Below are 26,246 nucleotides of genomic sequence, written 5' to 3' on the forward strand. Positions count from 1 at the left end.
AGGCACAGTGAAGCTAACCAATGAAAGACTGTTACAATCTGTGCTAGGAATGAGAGAGAACTGGCTATGATAGGAGAAAGGGCCTAGATACCCACCCCCTTCACACACACACACACACGCACACACACACACACACACACACACACGGGGTCTCCCAAGACTACACAAAAGCAGCGCCCACAGCTGTGGAACTCTCTATAGCTTCTACATCAGGGCTATCCAGCAGGCATGGGAGTACTGGAGACAAACCCAAGTTCAAATCACAGCTCTGCCTGTTACAAGGAGAAATGAAAAAATAAAGAAAACCTATTAATCCAAATAAATTAGATTAGTAATTTATTTGGATCTGAGATCAGATAATCAGTGGTTACCATTCTTATCCTGTCTCAGCCAGAGCAAAGGAATGCTTTTAAATTTTATAGATATAATTGTGTATGTATATATACACATATACATACACACACATACATATTCAATTTCTATCACTAACAACTTCAGCTAGCTAGCATTCATCAACAAAGTTAAGATCAACCAGCAACATCTTTCATAATTCTATGTATTTAAAGATTAATACATTTCTTTTCTTAGTCTTTACTAAAAATCTACCATTCCAAATGTTTAGAGCACAGCAGGTAATAATGTTTTTGTTTTTGTTTTTGTTTTTGAGATGAAGTCTTGCTCTGTCTCATCCAGGCTGTGCAGTGGTGCAATCTCGACTCACTACAGCCTCTGCCTCCAGGGTTCAAGCGATTCTCCTGCCTCAGCCTCCCAAATAGCTGGGACTACAGGTGTGTGCCACCACACCTGGCTAATTTTGTATTTGTCATAGAGATGGGCTTTCGCCGTGTTGGCCAGGCTGGCCTCGAACTCCCAACCTCGGGTGATCCACCTGCCTCAGCCTCCCAAAGTGCTGGGATTACAAGCATGAGCCACCATGCCTGGCCCAGGTAATAATTTTGACTAATATAACAAAAATTTAGGAACACCTAAATGATTCTTTAAGACCTCTAGGTTAGAAGAAATGAAAAACTATTTAATGTCTATAAGATATATATCTAAAATGCTTAAAAATAAAGTAAGATGTAGACTCGACAGTTTGATACCTTTGTGGAAGCAATATTCTCTCTCAAACATTTAAAAATCATCCGGAAAATCACTATATTCTGTCTGAAAACCAAGTTCGAGATTCAGGGTTTAGTAGACAAAAAAATAAGCCATAGGACAGAATTGAAAAGCAGGGTTCCAGATTTAAAATATGTACCTACACATCATAGAAAATATCTGGGAAAACATATGCCAAATTGTTAAGCTATTTACCTGTGCTATTAGAATGGGGTAGGCTTGGAGTTCCTACTCAGAGAAGTTCTACTTTTCATCCTACCATCCTCTGATTTTTAAAAAATAAATCTGTATTACCCTGTTAAATCTTCAACTATTTATATATATATATTTATTTGTTTATTTACTTATTCATTTAATACATTTTTTGTTTTGTTATAATTTTATATTTAGAGAAAAGCTGTAAAGATAGTACAGAGAGTTCCCATACCTCTCACCCTGTTTCCTCCATTGTTAACATCTCATGTTATCAAGGTACATACGTAAAAAGTATAAAACTGATCTTAGTACAGAACTATTAATTAAACTCCAGACTTTATTTGTATTTCACCAGTTTTTTCATTAATGTCCTCTTGCAGTCCCAGGACCTAATCTTGAGTACCACACCGCATTTAGTTGTCATATGTCCTTAGTCTCCTCTGGTCTATAATAGCCTTTTAGGCTTTCCTTGTTTCTCATGACCTTGATAGTCTGGAGGAATACAGGCCAAGTATCCCTAAAATGTCCCCAGTCTCGGTTTATCTGATAATTTTCTGATAATTAAAATGAATTATGGATATTTGAGAAGAATACCATGGAGGTGAAGTAGTACTCTTCTCACCACATCACATTAGGGGTATACAATATCCACACAACATCAATGGTGACATCAACCTTCATCACTTGGTTAGGGTTATACTTACCAGGTTTCACTACTGTAAAGCTACTATTGTTCACTTTCATATCCTGTTTTCTGAGAGCAAGTCACTAAGTCTAGCCCACCCTCAGGAGTGGGTTAAACTCTTCCTCCTAGAAATGGGAGTATTTACATATATTATTTGGAAGTTTCTGTAAGAAAGATCTATCTCTTCTCCTGTTTATCTATTTATTCAATTATTCATTTATATTAGTATACACTCATGTATATTTATTTTATATTTTAACTCAATACTACATTATTTATTAGGTGTGGCCAGTAGAAGCTCTTTCAGCTTGGCTCCTGTGTCTCTTCAACAGCTCCATCCTTTTGTTTTTTGAACATTTCCTTACATTCTTGAACTACATGACACTCACTAATGCACATCTAAAATTTTTCCCTGCCCCCAGTATTAGCCATTACTTGAAGGAGCCCTGATTCCTTTTATTGATGAATTGTGTATAGCACCAAGGTCTGGGCATTAATGTGTTCCTTCAACTACCCTCAAAGTTTGTTGAAGCTTCGAGTTAGTGTATATCAAGCACTTCCTAACACAGAGCCTGACACATAGTAATCACTCAATAAATGAAAGAATCTATCATTGTTATTATTTTTATGCACATTTGTAATAAATTTGGAATTTCCAACTGCTAATCCAAAATTGTATCCCATTACTCATTGCATCAAGCCCTAACATGTCCACAGATCTTTCTATATTTCTTTCTATATTTCTGAGGCTAAGGACCACAGAAGGCCAAGAAATAGACACTCTCCATCCTCTGGACCAGAAGTCTGCATTCTTTCACCATAAAACATTTTCCCTCCTTTCCAAGCATCTATGCAGAACAATGAAATCAAAAGAGCTTTGTGGAAAACATCTCTTGTGATCTTTTAGTTTTTAAGTTTAAATGAAATGTTTTGAAAGGCACTAAAAAGAAAAGAAAAAAACTCCTATACACAAGTCAAACTCTCTTTGGATCTACAGAGTTCAGTTTTGAATTCCTGTCCAAAATAGCTTTTGTTTTGAAACACTGCAATGTCATTGCTTTGGAAATGGCCATTGCCCTACAGATCTATAAAATGCCCCTTTAAACAAATCCTGTACGTCAAACACCAATGTCATTGTTCTTATTGAGTAATAAGTACTACAGAATCTCTTTTATGAATCATAAACCAGTAACAAAGGTCCTAAGAGGGTGATTTAAATGGTGCCTCTACCTCAAGCACTCTGTCTGGTTAGAGTGGCTGCCGGGAATCCCATGGCATAGGAACCAGATGGGAGTACTGAGAGATCTGTGAAAAGGACCCTGGGACTCACAGGCTGGCCTCAGGACACAAGAATAGGAATAAGTAAAAAATTTAGGGCCACTTGGCACCTCTCAGGGAGTTATCTGGGCCCTGCAGAGTGTTGGGTGGGGAGCAATGTGGAAAAAGCACCCTGGTTTAGCATGTATCAGAAGCCTAGAGGGTCCAGAGCAAAAGCACTGCAAAAGAAACACGATGGGGCTGGGCACGGTGGCTCATGCCTATAATCCCAGCACTTTGGGAGGCCAACACGGGTGGATCATTTGAGATCAGGAGTTCAAGACCAGCCTGACCAACATGGTGAAACTCCGTCTCTACTAAAAATACAAAATTAGCATGCGTGGTGGAGCACACCTGTAATCCCAGCTACTCAGGAGGCTGAGGCAGGAGAATCACTTGAACTCAGGAGGCAGAGGTTGCAGTGGGCTGGGATTGTGTCATTGCACTTTAGCCTGGGCAACAAGAGCAAAACTCTGAAAAAAAAAAAAAAAGAAAGAAAGAAAGAAAAGAAAAGAAAGAACCCCATTCAGACAAAAGTCTTTTGAGTTCTTCAGTATCCACATTCTTCTTACTAAACATTCTCAGTTTGGGATTCCTGCTTTTTGCGCCCAGTATCTTAAAGTGTGCTAATTTTACACTGGTTATTCTTGCTTTATCCTAAAACCTACATTCTTCTGGGCAAGGCCAGGTGATCCCTGCCATAGGCTGGAACCTCTAAAATCCCATGTTACCTGTCTAGCATATTTCTGGTCTGGCCCACCTTGAACTTCTCACTTTTGTTCCTGGCATGGTCCCACCCAGCTGTGTCTTCCAGGTTCTTGACCTGCCCAGCACTTCATCTGTATCTTACTATCCACAGCAGCCTCTGCCCTTGGGTCATGGCCTTCAGGGTCCATGTGGCTACACACAAATGTCCCTCAGGGCCTAGAAAATGTATCCCGATTTCCTTGAGGAAAAGAGTTATAAGAACTAAAGCAACTGAAGTTACCTCTGGAAAATCTAAGCAAAGCCTCATAAATCTGATATGTATTGTCTTTCCTCCCCTCAGGAAGAATTACAGGAGGAACCAGGTCAACAGAAGACACAGATTCCTTACTTTTTAACATTGGACTATTACTATTAATTAAACTTCAGACTTTTTAAAAAGTGGCCAAGGGCCAGAGTGCCTCAATCCCAAGAGGTCAGCATTGGAAGTGACCATATAGTCAGGGGCATTGGTATTACAAAGACAGCATGGAATTGAGAGTCATTTACATCTGGGTTCAGTGTCTTATCCCCACTCACAAATTGAAAAACTTTAGGCAAATCATAGATCATAAGCTTCAGTGTCTGTAAAATGATAATCCAATGTTACAAGCTCTATAATTTATTTTTAAATACTTCATTCTAATTGGTTTGATATATGTGACAATTAATTTAAGTTTCATTTCTAGGCAAAGTCAGCTAAAGCAATGCCTGAAATGTACAGTCCGAAAGTGGGTGTGTGTGTCAGGCAACAATACATCAGAAAGGGGATGGACTCACTCCTACTTCAGTCAATAACCATTACCATTTAGCAAGCTGAAAGTTTAAAAATGGGTTTTACCTGGTGAAATTAAACCTATTCAAGACATATGGGTTAGCTAAAATAATTTAGAAACGTGTAAGAAAAAAGGGCAAGACTTCTCTGATGCCTCAACTTTGTACCCTTGAGTGATGTTGCCTGAGACTTAATTCCCAATCTGTCCTTGTCCCCAACCATTGATTTAAAAGGATTTCTGATTTACATACAAAGGATGCAGAATCCTAAATAGAGCAAAGCTTTTATTTTTTATTTTTTACTTAATATATAGTTAGAGCACCTAAAACAAAATAGAGCTGAGAGTTCATCAATCTATCAAACAGACTGTATGAAATATTTTGTGCCTGCTTTGCAAATTAATGCTAGTCTAATAAATATCTCTATATGATATTTTGGTCTAAGGCTTGAATTCATTACAACTTGGTATCAAGCCTATAGAAGAAGTAACTATCACCACCCCAAACTTTTTGGGTGGTTACTGTGATTTCCAAAATGAAGCTGAAATCTGAGTGTAACCAAATTGGCTTAAAGAAATTCTCAATTTCCGGCCGGGTGCGGTGGCTCACGCCTGTAATCCCAGCACTTTGGGAGGCCGAGGTGGGTGGATCACGAGGTCAGGAGATCGAGACCATCCTGGCTAACATGGTGAAACCCCGTCTCTACTAAAAATACAAAAAATTAGCCAGGCGTGGTGGCGGGCCCCTGTAGTCCCAGCTACTCGGGAGGCTGAGGCAGGAGAATGGCGTGAACCCGGGAGGCGGAGCTTGCAGTGAGCAAAGATAGCACCACTGCAGTTCTGCCTGGGCGAAAGAGCGAGACTTCGTCTCAAGAAAAATAAATAAAATAAAATAAGACATTCTCAATTTCCATCCTTCATATCCCACAGAGTTTTTGGGAAGTTACAAGTGAAAGTGCTTGGTAAATTCTAAAATGCAATATAAACATACTGTCTCAGAAAGATTTTTAATTTGTACAACTCAAGTTCCTCCATGGCTCACCAGCCTGAAGTTCAAATGGAGTAACATTTTTGGTAATGTGCTACATTTCTCTGCATCTTTATTTTCACCCCCCTATCAGAGTCTTAGCTCCCTGAAAACAGGGCCCTAAGTAGAATTTCATGAAGCTCCAGCATGAATTTCTCATGTATGCACACTCACTGCATCATGGGCACCTTGACCAGGAAGAGCTGCTATTTCTGGGCACTGCCAGGCCCCTCCCACTAATGCTCTAGAGTAGTGGTCTTCATGATGGGGGACTCATCATAAAGGGGGATGCAAGGCAAACCTTTGGGGTGTGATGAAAATATTAGAACTTCTGTTTAATTTTTATCTTAACCTTTAAGATTTTTACTTCTATATGTTTTGTAAAATATGTAAGACATTAATACATGAGAGAGCTCAGACATTTTTTAACAGATAAATATGTCAATCAAAACAGTTTGGAAACCTCTAGCTTCAAGCATCTGTGGATAGAGGGAAATATGCCTTTCTCCCTCTTATACAATATGCTCTCCTGAGGGCTACTGCAGCAGTGGTCTTGTGCTCAAATGACATACAGATTCTTTAGTGGAAGAGCTCTTACATTCAGCCCACTCACCCCTCCCCAGCTTTTCCAGGACTCAGGCCAGACAGAGTCCCGGGAATGGCTGAGACAGGACACTTCCTCATGACCCACACAGAAACTGACATCAGAATCACTCCACCCTCTGGTGATCAGAGCTTACTGTGGCTGACTCCACCTTTCTTAGGATACTTTCTCTCTAGGAACCGCTTTTGACTCTAGTATCAATACACTGATGGGACAGACCACCAACTCATCACAGATACAGGGCAGACATTCAGCAGACATGCCCAAACATGTCTGAGGCTCAGTGATGGAGACAATTTAAGCTCAGATGCTACTGGCTACATCACAGCTGACAGCCTAAAGAAATACTAACCCCTCATTGCTAAGTCATGTAATCATTTCCAAGGCAATTTTTACCTGTACCTGGGGAAAAGCCTTCAGGCAATTTTGTTCCTTGAGAGTTACCCCTGTGTCTGCTTACACATTCAATACCTGTGGGAAAAATGTGAAGTTAACTAGATACAGCATTTTAACACCTGTGTATGCGATAGACTGTGTGAACTGAATCGGTATTAGAGAAGTAAATGCACATTTTAAAATATGGAATTTCCCTTGACAACACTGTGTTTTAACTATGAATTTTAATATTCATTGGCCCTAAAATCCCTTCTATGAAAACATTTCCCCAAATTAGAAAGGAAGCATAGGAAAAACAAAATTTGATATATATTCATTTTACACAGCCATTTTTTGACATGCCCTTCCAAATCCCATCCAAGCCTCCTCTCTGAGCCTCATCCTAAACACATACTCTCTATACCATCATTCGTCATTCTGCTTATATATACTCTCTCTCTTTTTTTTTTTTTTTTTAAAGACAGAGTCTCACTCTGTTGCCCAGGCTGGAGTGTAGTGGTGCTATCTCGGCTCACTGCAACCTCTGCCTCCCAGGTTCAAGAGATTCCCATGCCTCAGCCTCCTGAATAGCTGGGATTACAGGGGTATGCCACCACACCCACCTAATTTTTGTGTTTTTAGTAGAGACGGGGTTTCGCCATGTTGGCAAGGCTGGTCTCAAACTCCTGACCTCAAGTGATCTGACTGCCTCGGCCTCCCAAAGTGCTGGGATTACATGTGTGAGCCACTGCGTCCAGGCCTCCTTATATATATACTCTTATATTCCACTTGCTTAACACGGTGGTCACCCATACTCAGGAATGCCCTTATCTATACCCAGCTGAAATCCTCAGTCACTCCTCAAGGCTCAGGTCAGATTTTACTTCCTGTTTAGACCCTGAACCCTGACTGAATTAACTGCACCCTCATCTACCTTCCCATAGCTCTTTGTATTTACTGGGACTAATTAGGTGGTTTTATAATTTCTCTGACTCCCCATTATCTTGCTCAGCTACGTATGTCCTGCACAATCATGGCACAATCATGCCGCTATGTAGGCATTAGATCAATGCATGTTGGATTGGTGTTATATTCAGGACACTGCAAGAATCTCTTGGTCTTATAATCACTACTTGTCTGGACAGCTCCCAGGACATCACAGCTAGAATGATGACAACACTGTATGGATGGATCATGGGACATGGCCTTGGGCAATGCCTGATGGCAGGCTCCAGAAAGAGCTTCCAGACATCCATGAGTAGCAAAAGGGACTGGGAACACAGGGAGAGTAGGTCAAACTGCACCTGTCCCCAGTTTCACACAGGGGCCAGCTCCTTGGGGAATACAACAGCCAGAGTTTTTGCCAGAGGTGCTTCCAATTGCTTGAGGAGACAGACTTACACATGTGAAACAACCTCAGAGTATATGAACAAGTAGTAAATCATGATAAAAAGCATTATTGCTTTAGGAATTCAGAGAAGGTTATGACCACAGAGAGCTAGAGAAAAGGCAAAGGTTGTAAGAAGAAACTGGGGTTTTAATGGGGTGTGAAGCATGGGCCAAGCAGAGATACTGCTAGTCTCCCCAGTTCTTTACAGTTGATACAGTTGTTCCTAATTTCTTTTCTTTTTTTTTTTTTTTTGAGACGGAGTCTTGCTCTGTTGCTCAGGCTGGAGTGCATGGCACAATCTCGGCTCACTGCAAGCTCCTCCTCCCGGGTTCACACCATTCTCCTGCCTCAGCCTCCTGAGTCGCTGGGACTACAGGCGCCTGCCATCACGCCTGGCTAATTTTTTGTATTTTTAGTAGAGATGGGGTTTCACGGTGTTAGCCAGGATGGTCTCGATCTCCTGACCTCATGATCCACCCACCTCAGCCTCCCAAAGTTCTGGGGTTCCTGTCTAATTTAAGGAGGAAGCAGGGCAGCTGGAGTAGATTATAGTACAAGACTTACTTGACCACCGATATCCCACAGGTCTGGAACTGGAACAGAAACTCTCCTAAAACCAGGGCAAGGCAGGCTGACCACCAGTTAGCCCTCTGCTTACATTCTGAATAATCTAGGTCTCCACTAACCACTCCAGAGCACCTCCTGTATCCTAGGCACTCTGCTAGGTGCTTTACACACGTTGTTTCTAAGTCTTGACAAGGAAGGTAATACTTCCTTGTCAAGGAAGGTAATACCTTCCTTGACAAGGAAGGTATACTTGACAAGGAAGGTACCGTGAAGAAAATAGGACCCAGAAAGGTTAGGCAAGTTTCCCTGGGCACAGAGCTAGTGGGGGTGGGACTGAGATTTGAACCCAGAAGATCTAACTGGCCCCAAGCCCAAGCTTACCAACATCCTATCTGTCTTCCTCATGGGAAAATCCTCAAGGGGAAAAAAGGTCTTTTAAATTCTCAACGGGAAAAAAGGTTGCTGTTTTGTTCTATTGTGAACATTAGTGTGCATAACAATGCCAGGGTTGTAGGCCATGGAGTTAAAACTGGCTCCTGCCTACTGGAATTAATTCCAAAGACAAATGATAATTGTGCAAAAAAGAAATACATTCTGGTACTGAAGTCAGCACTACGTAATCCCCTTGAATTAGGATGTAGTAACTTTACATACCAATTTGGAGAATTCTCCGATCAGACAGAATTTTATTTCAAAATTAAAAAAAAATAACAAACCCTTTCTATCTAGGATAACACATCTCTTGTTCAGTAGAGTCTCCATCCAGCGCTGACACTGCATTTTCTTCCTCTCTTTACCACAGTGCACTAGCTACACTGGATACTTGGGGCTGTCCTAGACATGGGCTTTAACAAAGCTGGAAAAGGTTCAAAGAGCAGCAGAAAGATCATGGAGATAGGAGGGCCTTCATGAGAAAATGTCTAATAATATCAGTTGTATGGTTTAGAGAAAGGGAAGGCAGGAAGTAGAAGAGCATGACCTAGATCTATCACACAATCAAAAATTATATGGGGTGATCTTAAGCTCATTTTTACCAAATCCCAGTCACTTAGAAACAAAACAGAACTTGGTGACTCAACAGGACTTAGGTGAGGGTAGACATGGAAGAGAGGGCTTAGGATGACTCCCAATCTCCACCCTAAGGGCAGGGACTGAAGACAATTCTTAATTCCAGACAGGAAGTTCAGAAAGGATGAGATCATTTCAGGTGTGCTAAGTGAAAAGCGCCTGTGGAAGATTCAGGAAAAGACATACAGAAAGCAGGAGAAATACAAGTCTGAATCTGGGAGAAAAATAACCAGAGGCTAGAAATCTGAATTTATGAGTCATCAGCACATGGAAGTAGGAGAAGCCATCAACAAGCATAGATCATCCAGAGAAAAGGTAGAGACTCAAAGATTTGTCCCTTCCAGTCTGGTACCAGACTCATGGACTCAAGAGAGTTATTTTATTTATGTATTTATTTTCAGAGACAGGGACTTGCTCTGTCACCCAGGATAGAGTGCAGTGACATGATCACAGCTCATTGTAGCCTCAGACACCTGGGCTCAAGCAATCTTCTTGCCTCAGCCTCCCTAGTAGGGGAATTACAGTTGTACACCACTACACCCATCTAATTTTTTACTTTTTTTTTAGGGACTTTTTTGCTCAGGCTGGTCTCGAACTCCTGTACTCAAACAATCCTCCCTCCTGAGCTTCCCTAAAATGATGGCCAGGCCTGAGCCACCACATCCAGCCTGAGAGTCATTTTAGACAAAATAAAACATTATTCTGGGAGCCAGGGGCATTCTTCTCAGCAAGCTTGAGAGGCAGGCATTATCATTTTTATTTTACAAACAAGGACACTGAAGCTCAACAAAACTCAGCAACTTGCCCATGGTCACAATGTTGGCAGTAAAGAAGCAGAATTCAATCCCCAATCTATCTTTCACCAGGGACCCTGTGTGCTCTTTGTACTACTTCACTAGTTCATTTAGGGACTGGCTCTCATCACTGAGTTATAAAAATAGTAAAGACTAACATTGTTATGATAATGAACAAATTATTGGAAACTGTTATCAAAGTATCATGAAACTGTTAATATTTGGCCATTTTTTGACAACAACAATGGAAATTCCATACCGTTTGACCTAACAACAGCACTTTCACTTATATTTTATGTGAATGTCTACAGCAGCAGTGTAAATTTCTAAAGAAATTCTATACCCAATAGGAAGTGTAGAGGGGAACCAAATACTTCACCCAACTCATTAACAGCAAAAATCCGTTGCGGCTAAAAAGAGAAAAAAACAAACAGAAATACAAATTTGTAAGATAAGGAAACTCTAAAAAAATTTTCTTGTGAAAGATAATAGCTTGTTAGTTTAAGTGAAACTTTATGTGTTGACTTTAGGTTGACCACCAAAAGTATTATGAAATATAAGCTAATTAAACACACAAGTGTGAAATATAAATGGTATATAAATACTATTGTCTGAATGTTTTGTGTTCCCAAAATTTATATGTTAAAATCTTAACCCCCAAGGTGATGATATTAGGAGGCAAGGCCTTTGGGAAGTGATTAGATCATAGGGTGGAACCCTCATGAATGGGGTTAGTGCCCTAATAAAAGAGGCCCAAGAGAGACTCTTTATCCCTTCCATTATGTGAGCACACAGCTAGAAGGTACCAGCTGTGAACCAGAAAGTGGACTCACCTGACACCAAATCTTTGGTACCTTGACCTTGGACTTCCCAGCTTCCGGAACTGTGAGAAATAAATTTCTGTTGTTTACAAGCAACCCAGTTTATGGTATTTTGTTATAGCACTCCAGATGAACTAAGATAATAAATTAAAATATGTTTTCAGCTACATGAGCACACTAAGGAAATTTAAAATATTCTATGGAACAGATTTTTGGAAAATCCTAAGACTAAACAAACAATGGAGAAATATGGAGAACCCTGTAAATGAGGCATAAAATACTAGAGCTATCAGGAAACAAAAATCATTTAAATTTTACCCTTTTGTTTTACTGTGGAGGAAACCAAGATTCAGGAAGGGTATGTCAGCAGGGACTAAAAATTCAGGTGCCTTACTCCCAGTCCAGCGCTCTCTGAAGTAGATTAGAATAACATGCTATTTGAACACAATAATGTCCTTGTACATTGCAACTGACCATGCCATATATTGCAGATGCAAGAAAATTTTCATGAGGTATAATTTTTATTTTGTAGCATAAGGTTGTTGAAAGTAAGTATATTAAATATGTTTTATTTAATATATTAAATAACATTTAATAAAAACAAATATGTTTTATTATCATAAAATAAAAACACTGAGTTTTAAATTTTAACAGCATTACTTTTTCTTATTCAGCTTGTTATGATTATGGTATAACCAGAACACTGCCTTCTCCCAAGATGTCTTTCTACTGCTTTTAGATATTGCTTGTCTTTTTAAAGAAAAAGGCATTCTAAAAATAGGATACTGTCAAAATGGTTTGAATTTCAAGGAAAAAAAAACCCTAACACCTGCTCCCTGAGAAATAAATACTCAGTTCAAAAGCATGACATTTAGAATATGCCTTTGGTACAAAATTCAGCTGCAGATATCCACTTCAAAGATTGTTTTGAATCTAATTCAAAATAAGTATAGAATTAGGCTATCTTAATTATTCCTTCATTTATGAAGCTGTATGTTCTTCATGAAACAACTGTATCATTGTGTTCCTGTGCTTTGCTCTATTTCTCATTAGAGCATTTTTAATAGCAACAGAGAAGGGCTGACTGTCATGGCTCATCACCCTCCCTATCTGAAACTTTCATCAAAGAGTCTTTCAAATTCCACCAATCCATCAATCTGAGATTTACAGCTGGGAATTCATGATTTAAAGGAGAATAAATAACCCTGTTCCTGAAGGGGACCCAAATTCACTAAAGAGAGAAAGGAAGAGACAACCACCAGTAAAAGAATCAATGTATCTTTCCAATGACCTGTGAAACCCCAGCTTCCTCATAGAAACCCTTTAGAGAGGAGGACATCAGAGCTTCCCAGGCAATATCCCTACTTCCAATAGAAGAATTTGGAATAATTGGATGGTACATGATACCCTAACCATCAGCCACAAGAATTTCTTGGCATGCTATCTGGAATAGCAAGAATAACTCAAGGGTGTTTAGTACCTTGAAAAGGACCACTGCAAAAGAGAGTTAATTTTTTATTACTGAATACAATCATGTTGCCTCCTCTCACAGGGTTATGTGGATTCATTTACTCTCGTAACAAATGTTTACTGAGCACCTACCATATGCCAGGCACTATTCTGGGAGCTAAGGAAACATCAATGAACAAAATAGACAAAAATCTATGCCCTTATACAAGTTATATTATACCAGGGAGAAACAAACAAACAAGTAAAATGTTTAGTTTGCAGAAGGTGATAAGTGTTATGAACAAAATTTCAGCAGAGAAAGGAAATTAAATGTAATAATATATATGCTTGACACAGTATAAACATTTAAAATATATTAAAGGGTTCTTCTCTTAAAAGCTCTAAAAATGATTTTCTTGGTTTCAGGGCTGGAGTTGAGGAGAAATTGCATTTTCTTCTTGAGAGAGTAATAATCTTACCCCACTACTTCTAAATATGTGAAATAATAACTTTCATTTATCAAATTCTCACTTTGTGCCAAAAACTTTACATAAAATACTTCATTTCATCCTGTAAAATGGATATTCTCCTTACATATGGGGAAAAATGAGGCTCTAAGAACCTTAAGATCATAACTCTAATAATTTTATAGTAGAGCTAAGATTCAAAAGTAAATATACCTGGCTCCAAAATCCACCCTGCCAGGCTCTGTTTTTGTTCAGTGTTTAGGTATAGGGTGTCAGGAGATGGAGTAAGTCAAGAAGGGAAACATGATGATTATTCTTATGGTACTGCCTATTCCCTGCTCACCTTCCCCACCACTAATCTCTTGCTCCGAGAATTTCAGTCTATATATATATATATGTATAAATTGCTGGATGTTAGGATTCCAAATCCAAAATGGAAACCCCCTATTTGATGCAAGCTATTGCAAAAATATCACTTTAGATTTGGGTATGTAACATTTCCACCACCATTTAAGGTTCTACAGTAGACTTTTTTTGAAAGCTTGTTTTCTCCTCAAGCTGGTTGATAGCACTCAATTTACTACTTCTTGTTTGGGTATCTGAGCATATATGGTATTTAGGCAGGATGGTGTTAAGGTCTAAGAACCAGAGAAAAACATCATACCAAAGATAATAATTTATGTTATTTTCTTAAAGAATTTTTTTAAATAAAAACAAAATATATGGGTATATTCACCTTTACAACAAATCAACCAAATGACACTAACTAAAGCAAAAAACAAAAGGAAAAACTCTCTAAGTAAACAGCAACAAAAAACCAAACAAACAAACAAAAAAACAGAGTAAAACGTGTCTTGTTTTGTTTTGTTTTGTTTGAGCCAGGGTCTTGCTCTGATGCCCAGGCTGGAGTGCAGTGATGCAATCATGGCTCACTGTAGCCTGGACCTTCTAGGCTCAATCAATCCTCCCCCCTCAGCCTCCTGAGGTGCTGAGACTACAGGCATGAGCCACCATGCCAGGCCTGTTTCTCTTCTTATGCTGGTTATGTTATCTTTTTCTCCATCCTCTGCCTTTCAACCTATTTTCAGTTTAGTCAAAATTCAAATGTTTAAAAATCCTGTTATCCAGGAAGGGGAACATCACACACCAGGGACTGTTGTGGGGTGGGGGGAGGGGGGAAGGATAGCATTAGGAGATATACCTAATGCTAAATGACGAGTTAATGGGTGCAGCACACCAGCATGGCACATGTATACATATGTAACAAACCTGCACATTGTGCACATGTACTCTAAAACTTAAAGTATAATAATAATAAAATAAAATTTAAAAAAAATCCTGTTATCAATTATTTATTACTAAATGAATATAAACCATAACATCTTAATTCACCAATCTGATTCTTTATTTGTTCTCAGAGGAATCATATCTTTTTGTGGTAGTTTTTATTGTTACCTTTGTTTTCAGATCTGTCCTTTTTTCTTGGAGAAGCTGCCCTTCTGAGGCAGGTGTTCCTCTACAGTGTTCTAGAAGCTGTGTGCTCCTACTAGCCAAGCCTGAAGAAATGTGCATCCTTCGGTTTCTTCTTGTGCTGCCCATCTTCTCATCACCACCCCCTTATTTATATTTACTTTTAATTTAAAATGAAATGTGCCAATAACCCTAAAGGACAAATTTTTTAAACTGTACTTGCACGCCTGTTTTCATTGTTGCATATAGTCTTCTACCACATCATATACCACCTCCCCTGCTGTTTCAGTTATTTCTAGTTGATTCTCCATATAGGCTGCCTGCAAGACTGACTAATAGGAGTTTTAAAAGGTCATTCCCTTTCAATTCACACAAAGACAAAAACAGATTAAATACAAGGAAGTATTTGAATTAACTATTAAAAGCTAAAAGCAAGCGGATTTCTTCCAAGGGACATATCAGAGAAACTGCAGTGTCATTTGGTTTTCCATGGGCTACTTTTATGCTAATGTAATAGGAATAAACAGTGGCAGGGAGATGAGGGCCTCAGGGGCTGCTGGTGGGGAGGACTGTAATGAGTTCAGAACCATCCCAGAAGGTAACACTGATAAGAGATGAGGTGGGGTAGTAACAAACTATGAGCGCTCAAGATGGAGAAAGCTGAGAAAGGGCTGAGAAACAAGAATTTTGAGTGGGCCAGCAAAAGTAATGAGTTATTAGACAAACACTTAAATCAAGAAATTGGATGAGAACAGAAGATGAGAGAGCCTCCACAGATATGCTTGGAGCTCCATGTCAAGGTATGTTCAGAAAAAAGGAAGAACTAATCATGACCATCTGTATGCACAGCCCAGCCAACACCATGTTAAATGTATGTCAAGTTCTCCAAGTAATATACATGTGTGTGTGCCTATAGTCATCGTTATTTGTAAAATGTTTGTTCTCTTAGCATATGATATTGTACATGGTAGACATCTGATGCATTTGTCAATTGTTGACTACTGGTGAAATTATCTGAAACAGATAGTTTTACAGCTTGTACAGTGATGGACATAGTGAGTATCAGAATTGTTCAGGGGTACAAGGTCTTGTGTTCCTGGGGCTTGATCCTTGAAGAAGACTCTATTCTTAGGCTTCTAAGAGGTGGCAAGAGCCCTTTCTGGATTTGTCAGGTTCCTGTTTACTCACACGTAAAAAAAAAAAAAAAACTTACCTTTTTCCTGTGCAGCAAGTGCCATCATTCATACTCATTTTCTAACAACTCTCTGCAAATCTGTAGATTAATAGATTAACACAGCCACTTCTCACTGTGACATGATGGGTGGGAATGTTTCACCCACCATAAGGTCCAGGAGTTGGTCACCAGCATCTCATTATTACAAACAGTAATGGCAGATCTGGACTTCTGAACATTAGCATGGCTGGAACCACCTTGCTGGAGATGGGTTCATTATAAATATTGACTATAATTCCCTTTTAAATTGAAAAAAAAAATGAACTTTTCCTGTAGTAATATAACCTCGAATTATAGGCCCTCTGGCCTCCTGGAGAGAGAGATTTAAAAAAAAAAAAAAAAAAAGGAAAAAAGGATAGTATTAAAAAAAAAATACCCAGACAGCATAAATATGTTGTGTAATTTAAATGAGAGTTAAACAAAGCAGGTGATAAAAGTAATCAAGTAGTAAACAAAGGGCAAGAGAATTAATATAAACATTGAACCAACAGGATGGTTAATTAGCTTGCTTTGCAAAGAAGATTTGATTTCTCCCCTGAAAGCAATGGTGGTGACAAATAAACCTCACCTACCAAATATCTTCAAGTATAATGTAATATATCCCCGATTGCCTATAAAAGAAATGCCACTGAGTTCCTGTGCATGCCACTGAATTACCATCTACAAGGGCCTTGCTCTGGGTTGTTTCGACAATGGTCCCTTAGTTTTTCTAAGCACTACAATTTCTATATGAATTGTTCCAGAGTAGGAGGAAGTGGGGAGTCTGAAACTCAAACATCTACAGGGCTCAGGCAGTATCAGTGGGGGCACCAAAAGGGCCATATGGGACTGGCTACATAAGGTCCACTATAAAATAAAAATGTGGAGCCTCTTATTAAAAAATTATTAAGAATTCCAAGATGGTTACAGCAGAGTATTAAACTAAGTGTGGGCCCTTCTCAATGCAGGGCCCTATGCAACTACACAGGTTGCACACCCATAAAGCCTGCCCAGCAGCCATACAAAACAAGCTGCAGGCTAGGTTTAGCTCATGTATTAGCCAGTTTGAGACCCCATTCTAAAGGCTCTACTAGCCAGGTGGGGTGATGTGCACCTGCAGTCCTAACCACCTGGGAGGCTGAAGTGGGAGGATCGTTTGAGCCTAGAATTTCAAGGCTGCAGGAAGTAATGATTGCACTACTGCAATCTAGCCTGAACAACAGAGTAAAACCCTGTCTCCAAATAAAAATCTGAAAATAAAATAAAGGTTCCAAATTCTCTCCCTACTTCCCCTTGTGACTCAAAGCACACCACTGCAAGAAGGCTGGAAGAGTTTGGAGCATGCCCCATGGCTGAAGAACAGAGAAAAATATGGCTGGTGGCTTATGAGGAAAACAAAGTCTGTCCTTTATCTTCACCAAGTCTTAAAGCCAACTCAGGAATTCAATTACTGACCGGTATGTGCTTGTGGAGAAGAAACTGTATGCCTTATTAATTCAAACTGCAATAGTCCCCCTCATTATCAGGGAATACGTTCCAAGACCCCCAGTGGATGCCTGAAACCATGGATAGCACCAAACCCTACATATACTATGTTTTTTCCTATACATATATACCTGTGATAAAGTTTAATTTATAGATTAGACACAATAAGAGATTAACAATAACTAATAATAAAACAGAACAATTATAACAATATGCCAGCATCACTAATCTTGAGCTTTGGAGTCATTATTAAGTAAAATAAAGGTTATTTGAACATGGGCATTATGATAGCGAGATAGTTGATCTGAAAACCAAGACGGCTATTAAGTGACTTAACAAGCTGGTAGCATATATAGCATGGATATGCTGGACAAAGGAATGATACACATCCCAGGCAGGACAGAACAGTAATGGTGAGAGATTTCATTGCACTATGCAGAACGGCACATAATTTAAAACTTATTGTTTATTTCTGCAATCTTCCATTGAATGTTTTCAGACCACGGATAACCATAACTACAAAAGGCTAAATCACAAATAAGGGCACAGAAGGGGCTACTGTACCTAAAAGTCTGTTGCCATGGCCAAAGTCCTATATGGATTGCTATTCCTCTGAAAAACCACACTCAGGGCCCATCTACAGAGTTCAGTCAATATGATTGTTTCGAGAAATGCTTCCCATTTAAAGCAATACTGTAAGGCACACTAGGGCGATTAGATGAGACTGAAGGTAACTGGTATACCTGTCCTTGTACAACTAAGTGTGTAGTTGGTACCTTGTATGATACATACCTCCATCAGCAGGCTGGCTGGAATGCTCAATTTAGAGGGCTCTCTGGACAATTTTTAAAGGTGATGAATATCTTTTATAAAAACGAAAACATCTCTCCTTAACTGATCTGCCATACACATTTCATATTTCCATATGTCAAGTTTGTCAGCTGAGATAGACACGCACTATTTGACTGATTATAATTTTATTTCTCAAAATAGCTTATACCAAAAAAATACTAATTGCCATATTGGTCTTGTCCACATCCAGAAAGATTCTAATCCAAACCCATGCAAGAAAAAAAAAGTTATTATTTAATGCAGTAAGTTTACCTCCACATATAAACCATATAGCTATATGTACCTATACAAATGTGCACAGATAATGGGCTTCTCTAATAGCACATGGAATAAAAAGTAAATAGAAATAGTATTGCAGTATTAGAGGAAATAAATTATTTTACCAATTTACCCATTTTTCCCTTCCCCTTTAGAATGTAGTTGGGGAAGAGATTTGCATCTGTCTTGCTCATTGCTATAGATTCCCTGACAATGCCTGGCATATAGGAGATATTCAATAAATATTTATTGAATTGAATTGAACCCATGGGATCAAAACAAACTGCCTTTCATGGGTTCTAGGATTATAAATAGAAGAAAATCAGAGACATGTAGCAAGACCACCAACTTCCCTAAATTCCACTGGCTATTTTATTTCCTAATTGGAACCTAACTCCTGTAGTCATTGTACCTAGCAGCTTTGATGCTTTCTGATCAGCCTCTCATTCCTGTACCTCATGCAGACACAAGCTTGGGCCTCTTTGGAGCAGGTTAGGACAAAGGTTAACTTCTTCCTGGAACCTAGAAAAGGCTAATGAGCCCTGTGGAATAATATTTCTAAGTATTCACCATACTGGAATCAATATCAACATGCTGTCAGTGTGTGCATTAGCCCCACACTCAAACAAAGAACAGCCCTTAGAGCCCAATAATGACACTGGGCGTGGATAGCTGGGGATGAGCAAGATGATACAGAAATGACTATATCAGCTCTCCTCAAACACAAGGCTTCCAGGATATTACACAAGACTATCATTCTTGTACTTTGTCAGAGATAGACAGAGTTTGGTTTCAGCCACTGATACATTCAGCAAAATAAATCCTCTATCTTCTTAACCTAAGAGATAGATTCAGATTACACTTTCCAGACTGTGAGAGAAGTTTCTGCTTCTGTTCTCAACACCAGGTTGAGAACAGAACCTGGTGCAACAGCAGGGAATACAAACATCTTAAAGTTAACAAAGCACCACAAATATAGCTGATAAGACAGGTTTATAACAAAGTTGAATCATTACTGACTCAGGTAAGACCTGCTTTGAGTGCAACTCCATCATGCTCACAATTATTGATGTAACATTTTCCATACAGAGATCCTGCTAGAAAGTTATATCAAGCAAGGGCAGTGGCAAAGGTCTAAGCACCAACTCTTCATTACTTAAATCTCCGGGTACAAAGTAAATATTCACATCTGATCAAGATTCATGCTCATCCTTACAGTGAAATCAATCTTAGTGTTGCAAATGACATTTCATTCTACATATGAAGTCTGATTTTCCAATTAGAATGAGGAGGGGTGGGGTACGTGTGATAGAGTATAGATGACTGATCTGTATGGTATATACAGTAAAGATGTCATAAAACTGAGATGGCCGTGGGTAAGCATGTGTGCTGCATAGCCAGATCGCAATGGTTTGGAATCCTGGCCCAATCACTTATTAACTACATAACCTTAGCCAAGTTTATTCGCCTGGCTAAGGACTGGTTTTTGCAAAATGTGAATAATAACACCTAATCCTATAAAGTGAGATTATTACTCTCTACTTCATAATAATAATAATTATAAGGGCTAAATAAGATATACACAAAACTTAATTCAGTACTGATACACAGTAAGAACTGAATAAATGATAGCTTTGATTGTTATTATGATTATTATTTTTATCATCCCTATGCGGCCTAGTTATCGGCAAAGAATTAACTTCTTTGTAACTTTGTAATGTATTTGTGAAAGCCATAACCAAAAGTATAGAGGACATTAACTTCTTGTGAGGCTTCCATGGCCTAAACTTTGTCCAATAAACATGGTCTTGATGATCTATCATTACTGTGAAACAAAATTCCTTAAATTGTAGAAAGTTTCAGTGAGGCACCAATAAATACAGCCATAGAGAAATCTCTCCCTTCCCCTATACACACACACACACCATCTACCCCTTGGGGATATATTAAAACTAAGACAACTGAAATAGCCTTAGCCAGTAATTAAGACATGCAGCTAATCAGAGAGCAGCGCAGGCTGTGGCCCTCTACAAAGAAACGAAGAAACAAAACATTAGGATGACAGCTCCCATTACCGGGGCTTTGTTCTCCTGGAGCAAAAAGAGCACAAAAGCATAAAGTTGGAGAACTGTAATTGCATTTTGAACATTTGCGGGGGGAAAAATTACAGGGTTGTCTGAACCGGGAGGATGTTCCACTAGATAACTGCGTCAGTCCACACCCACCAGCGCCCTTCCCCACCCTCAAAGCATGACTCCACTTTTTCTAACACTGCCCTTAAGGAATCTAGCTTTTGTGACTTCCAGTAATTGAACAAATCAACCATGATGAAGCAGCTGAAGAGCACTTTAGACAAAAGAGACAAGAATTAAGCAAATAGAAAACTCATTACAATGCTGCCTTTTGCTTTTTTTTACTCCTAGAAATTCATGTTACCAAACAAGTCTTTCTTCATTGCTCTTCTTCAGAAATAATACTTTAAGAAAATTCTAAAAGGCACTAAGTGATTTTATCCAGATTTATAATCTAGCTACAAGACATACTTTCCCTTCCCCCATCACCATCTAGCACTCTTCCCTGTCACCTTAGAGCTTTTGACTTAGATGTGTTCACACCCAGCAGTCCCAGCAGAGCTTTCTGCTCACATTATATGACATAAAAAAGCAGGCAATGAACAATTCATGCTCCTAAGTGCTTGCGATAAAGCCAGGCTGAGCTGACCTCTCCCATCCTATACAGCTGCATGTCAGAAACATAAGCTTAAAGGACTGAGAGTAGCAAGCATGTGCATGATGTGGTATAAACAAACAAATTAAAATCTGAGGCCTTTCCTCTGGCTGGTGCCTAATGGGACTAGCATACTTAACTCTGTGCAAAAAAAAAAAAAAAAAAAAAATCACTCCAAGCTAGCTAAAGGTATTGCTTTTCCTGCCTTCCATGATATATCTCTTTAGCCCCAATAAACAGACTAAAAGAAGAGGAATTCAATGGTTGCCATTCTTTCGTGTAAGACTTTTGGAGTAAAAACTATCAATTTGGCAGCATTAAGCCACAAGACCACTCCCTGATTCTAAGTGGACATATTGATCAATTGAACTGACATGTGCCTCCTCCTTTCTCTCCCCTAGTAGCAATCAGCTGCACCAGGGAAATCCATTTCATTTCCCAAAACAAAAGGCAACATTCTGCTCCTTATCTGACACTGTCAGACTAATTTTTTAGAAAATAATAATAATAATAAAGATGCCTAAAAACAGAGCTAGGAGTTGAAATGAAAATGATACGTGTTTAGAGTTTTGGAATTGAGTTGAGGTTATGACTGAGTCCAGAGATCTGTATTCCCTACAACCACTGAGGACCCTGATATTTATTCATCATACCCAGATTTTTGTTAAAGTTAAGCAAGGGATGGCAACACCACTGCCACTCCAGAGGCTCTCCCAGGGTTACCCTTCACTGCAACTGCCGCAGAGAGGAGACTTGTTCCTTTCTCAGTTACAAGTCAGCCTGCAAACAACTCCAGCTATTTCAGAGACTAGCTAGAGATGGAAAAATATGTTGCAGTCTTTCAACTAACTCTGAAGGACATGGGTTGAAGAATTACCATATAGATCAAAAGGCTCAAATAATTTCATTTGGTTTAGGTTTTTATGCTTTTAATAAATTCTGTCTTCAATATGCAAGAGATCCCCTTTCACATCAGGGTTATGTCAAATGCTTATTCAGCATTTGTTCCTTGCCATGAAGAAACTGAAACCCAACCGAGGTAAATAATGAATTTCATACTGCAAATCACTGGATATTTCATAATTCACAAGAGCAAAGAGGGGGCCAATTAGCTCTGCCTCCCAAAAAGAAATCTATATTTTTACAATGCTTAAATACTGTTAACTACTCATTTTAAAGCTTATCTGGGGTTTTGCAATTGAAAAATCATCTTATGTTTATGAAAAATTCTGTAAGAACACTTAAAAATAACAGACAGAGCTGGAGCAAGAATAATTCTACATATTTTAATTCCTATATGACTCTTACAGGCCTTTGTCTTAACCCGGCAGCCTGAAAAACAGATTTAGGTAAAACAGCCCTTCTTTCCCCAGTCCATTTTAAGCAGAGACAACATCCCCCAATCTCCGCCTTAGCAGACACCGACTAACCAACAAAACAGCCGTGCAATTAAGGCCCAGACATTTAACACTCACCATCTCCTGATCCCACCGTCTTCTTTTGATGTTTACAGCACATCTGTAGGATGCAATACTAGGAGATGCCTTGTTTGACCTGCTGCATGATGCTGTGACATCAGTTCAGATGATGCAGCTCATTATGGGAAAGACTGCTGTTGCTATGGCAACTGGGATGTGCTAGGAATCCTTGCTGCATTTCCAGTGGAGCCTGAGACAATACGGAAGCCCTGTAAGAAACAGACGATATGCAAAATTTAGATCAAAGGAAGAGATTCCTCATTGGACTAAAATCCATAGGTTTAAAAGGGATTTCCCTGAAAGCATTTTGGAAAAAACAAAAATTATCTCCCCCTTTGTTGTTATACATTTAGAAAAAAAAGGTGGGAGGAGAAAATAGAATTAGTACTAAGCAAATAAAAACTGAAATGTACAATGTTTCCTTATTAGACAATTTGATCACTTTTTCCTCCCTGGTCAGCACTGGGATAGCTTTTTAAAAGTTATTAAAAAGAATTTTTGCTCATCTGTCAAAGACCAAAAGAACAAAACAGTGAGCACAAAAATAATTAAAAATGGAATATAAACAGCTGACCAAATGACTCTAACTCTCAAGTAAACAAGTTTTAATTCTCAAAACATGGGCAAACCCTTGGCCAATGAAGTCTGTCCTGGTTATTTTCCCTGATGAACACCAACCCACAGAACCTTCCCATGCAGAGTAAACCCAGCTTTCACCTGGTCATCAGATAGGCAGCAAAGGGAAGTTTGGAATCTAGAGGGGCATAACACACCACCCTCAACTTCTACTGACCCTTCCTTTGGCCTGCAGGCAACCCCTCCTTCTCATGGCCAAAACGCATGTGAGTCTTTTCTGGGATCAAACCTAGTGGTTGGAACAAGTAGCAGACCTGCTAGAAACTTCCTAAATCGTTGGCATTCCAAACATTGGGGTCTGTTTTCTTCTTTTCTGAACAATAAAACTGCCTACCACACAGATTATTTGTGCCCCTCCCCAATCCCAAAAGCTGGAACTGTGTGAAAAGCCACATTTAAACAAGACACGGTAAGGCATTTCTCCAGTTGGTAAAAGAAAAGCAAATCTAAAGCAATCACTTCTTTCCAGTCCTGAGCAGAAATAAACGTCATGTGGTGAGAACTGGGGGGAAGGAGATATGGACAGAGCAGCCTATGTTTTGCATATTTAATATTTGCAGGCCATTGATAGAGAAAAACAGAATCAAGCTGACCTGTATCCACTCCATCTTCACAACTCTGAAAAAGAACAACATTCCAAAAGCTTAAAATATGAGACAATTATGTTGTCTCCTCCTGCTTGAGATTTTAAAATGGCACTGTTAACCACCAGCATAGGGGGTGTGGGATAAGTGGCAGAAGGAATTCAGGCAGTGTCTCTGTAAATAGGAGCTAATAAAATGCCTGAGAAGTGCCAATATCCCAGCAGGGTGCACCATCAGCCTTGCACAGAGCAACCCTGCCCTAGATGGGAAGACAGACTTGTTCTTGCTTCATCTAGAGAGGAATTAAGAGACCAAAAGCAGGAGGTGAATCTGCCTGCGTAGGTCCTTAGTGGCATCAGCAGAGCCTGACTCCCTCCCTTTATCTTAGACCTCAGACCACATGCCACACACAAGGAGAGAAGTAGCAGGCAGCTACCCCAGTACAAAGAGTACAGATCTGAGAGTCAGGAAACCCAACTGTAAATGTCAGGTCCTCCTAGAGCATCTGTGTGATATCAGGCCAATTGATTAACTTCTTGGGGCCTCAAGTTTTTCATCTGCAGAGATGATTGATTTAGCTAACAACCATAGTTTTCAGGTTTTTCATTAGTAATATAACCTTTCTTTTAATGATACAGATCAAAGCTGGACTGCCTTGGTTGAGGCAAGATAAAAAGCCCAGAGCCCAGACTGATGAGCCATTCTCATCCACTGCCTCCAACCTCATTTGCTGTAAGCTGACTCTTTAAGATATCTCTGAAGAACCCTTCAGTCTCTGGAGAAGATAAAGAGACATGGATCTATTACAGAATAAGATTAGTCTTTCCAGAGCTGAAATCCACAGGCTATAAAGAGGAGAGGACAGGGTGGGAGCAGGTGTTCCAGATTTGAATATGGCTTCTCAAGATGGTAAGAATCTTGTTAATCTTTTTTGCCAGAAGCAAGTCAATCATTTGATGGGAAGAAATGGATGGCTCATCAAACCTGAGGCCAGGTCAAACTTTTAACAACCTGGACTAGCTAAATTGCTTGCCCACAAAATGGCACTCACCAATGAAACAGAAGTGGAAGTGGAAACCATCATCTCCAAAGGTGGCTAAGACCAAGTGTCTCTTCTTCATATTTTCCTGTCCTGCTAGCTGGATGCAAAGAATCCAGTGGAACTCTGAAGCCCAGAAAGATAATGGCCACACATTGTGGGTGGAGCCTGGGTCTCTGAATGACTGCATGGAGCTCAACCATCCTCTCCCAACTACCTATTGACCTACACTGGGCTGCAATGAGTGAGAAACAAACACCACCAAGATTTTGGGGTAGTTTATTCTGAATAAATTATTTATAGATAAAATTATAATTTAATAAAATATAAATTTTCTAACAAGATTATATTATATATCATTATTTATGATAAAGTGACAGTGTTAAAAACATGTTCCTTTATTGCAGACTTTCTTTTTTTATTTTATATTACTTTAAGTTCTGGGATACATGTGCAGAACATGCAGGTTTGTTACATAGGTATACATGTGCCATGGTGGTTTGCTGCACCTATCAACCCATCATCTAGGCTGTAAGCCCTGCATGAATTAGCTATTTGTCCTAATGCTCTCCCTCACCTTGCCCACAACCCCCCGACGGGCCCTGGTGTATGATGTTCCCCTCCCTGTGTCCATGTGGTCTCATTGTTCAAATCCCATTTATGAGTGATAACATGCAGTGTTTGATTTCCTGTTCCTGTGTTAGTCTGATGAGAATGATGGCTTCCAGCTTCATTCTTTTTTATGGCTGCATAGTATTCCATGGTGTATATGTGCCACATTTTCTTTATCCAGATTATCATCGATGGGCATTTGGGTTGGTTCCAAGTCTTTGCTATTATAAATAGTGCTGCAATAAACATACATGTGCATGTGTCTTTATAGTAGAATGATTTATAATCCTTTAGGTATATACCCAGTAATGGGATTGCTAGGTCAAATAGTATTTCTGGTTCTAGATCTTTGAGGAATCACCACACTGTCTTCCACAATGGTTGAACTAATTTACACTCCCCAAAACAATGTAAAAGCGTTCCTATTTCTCCACAGGCTCTCCAGCATCTGTTGTTTCCTGACTTTTTAATAATTGCCATTCTAACTGGCATGA

General features: G+C 39.3%; 1 protein-coding gene across 2 annotated transcripts in view; it reads right to left on the reverse strand.

Moving 5' to 3' along the window:
* AKAP6 (A-kinase anchoring protein 6) overlaps positions 1-26,246 on the reverse strand; it is a 624,256-nt gene that overhangs the window by 480,870 nt on the left and 117,140 nt on the right. For both annotated transcript variants that reach the window (XM_031001840.3, XM_031001839.3), the window contains exon 2: positions 22,879-23,090. The gene's annotated coding sequence lies outside the window, so the exon portion shown is untranslated. The remainder of the gene's footprint in view (positions 1-22,878; positions 23,091-26,246) is intronic.

This window comes from Gorilla gorilla, chromosome 15 (assembly GCF_029281585.2).
Source record: "Gorilla gorilla gorilla isolate KB3781 chromosome 15, NHGRI_mGorGor1-v2.1_pri, whole genome shotgun sequence".
NCBI lineage: Eukaryota > Metazoa > Chordata > Mammalia > Primates > Hominidae > Gorilla > Gorilla gorilla.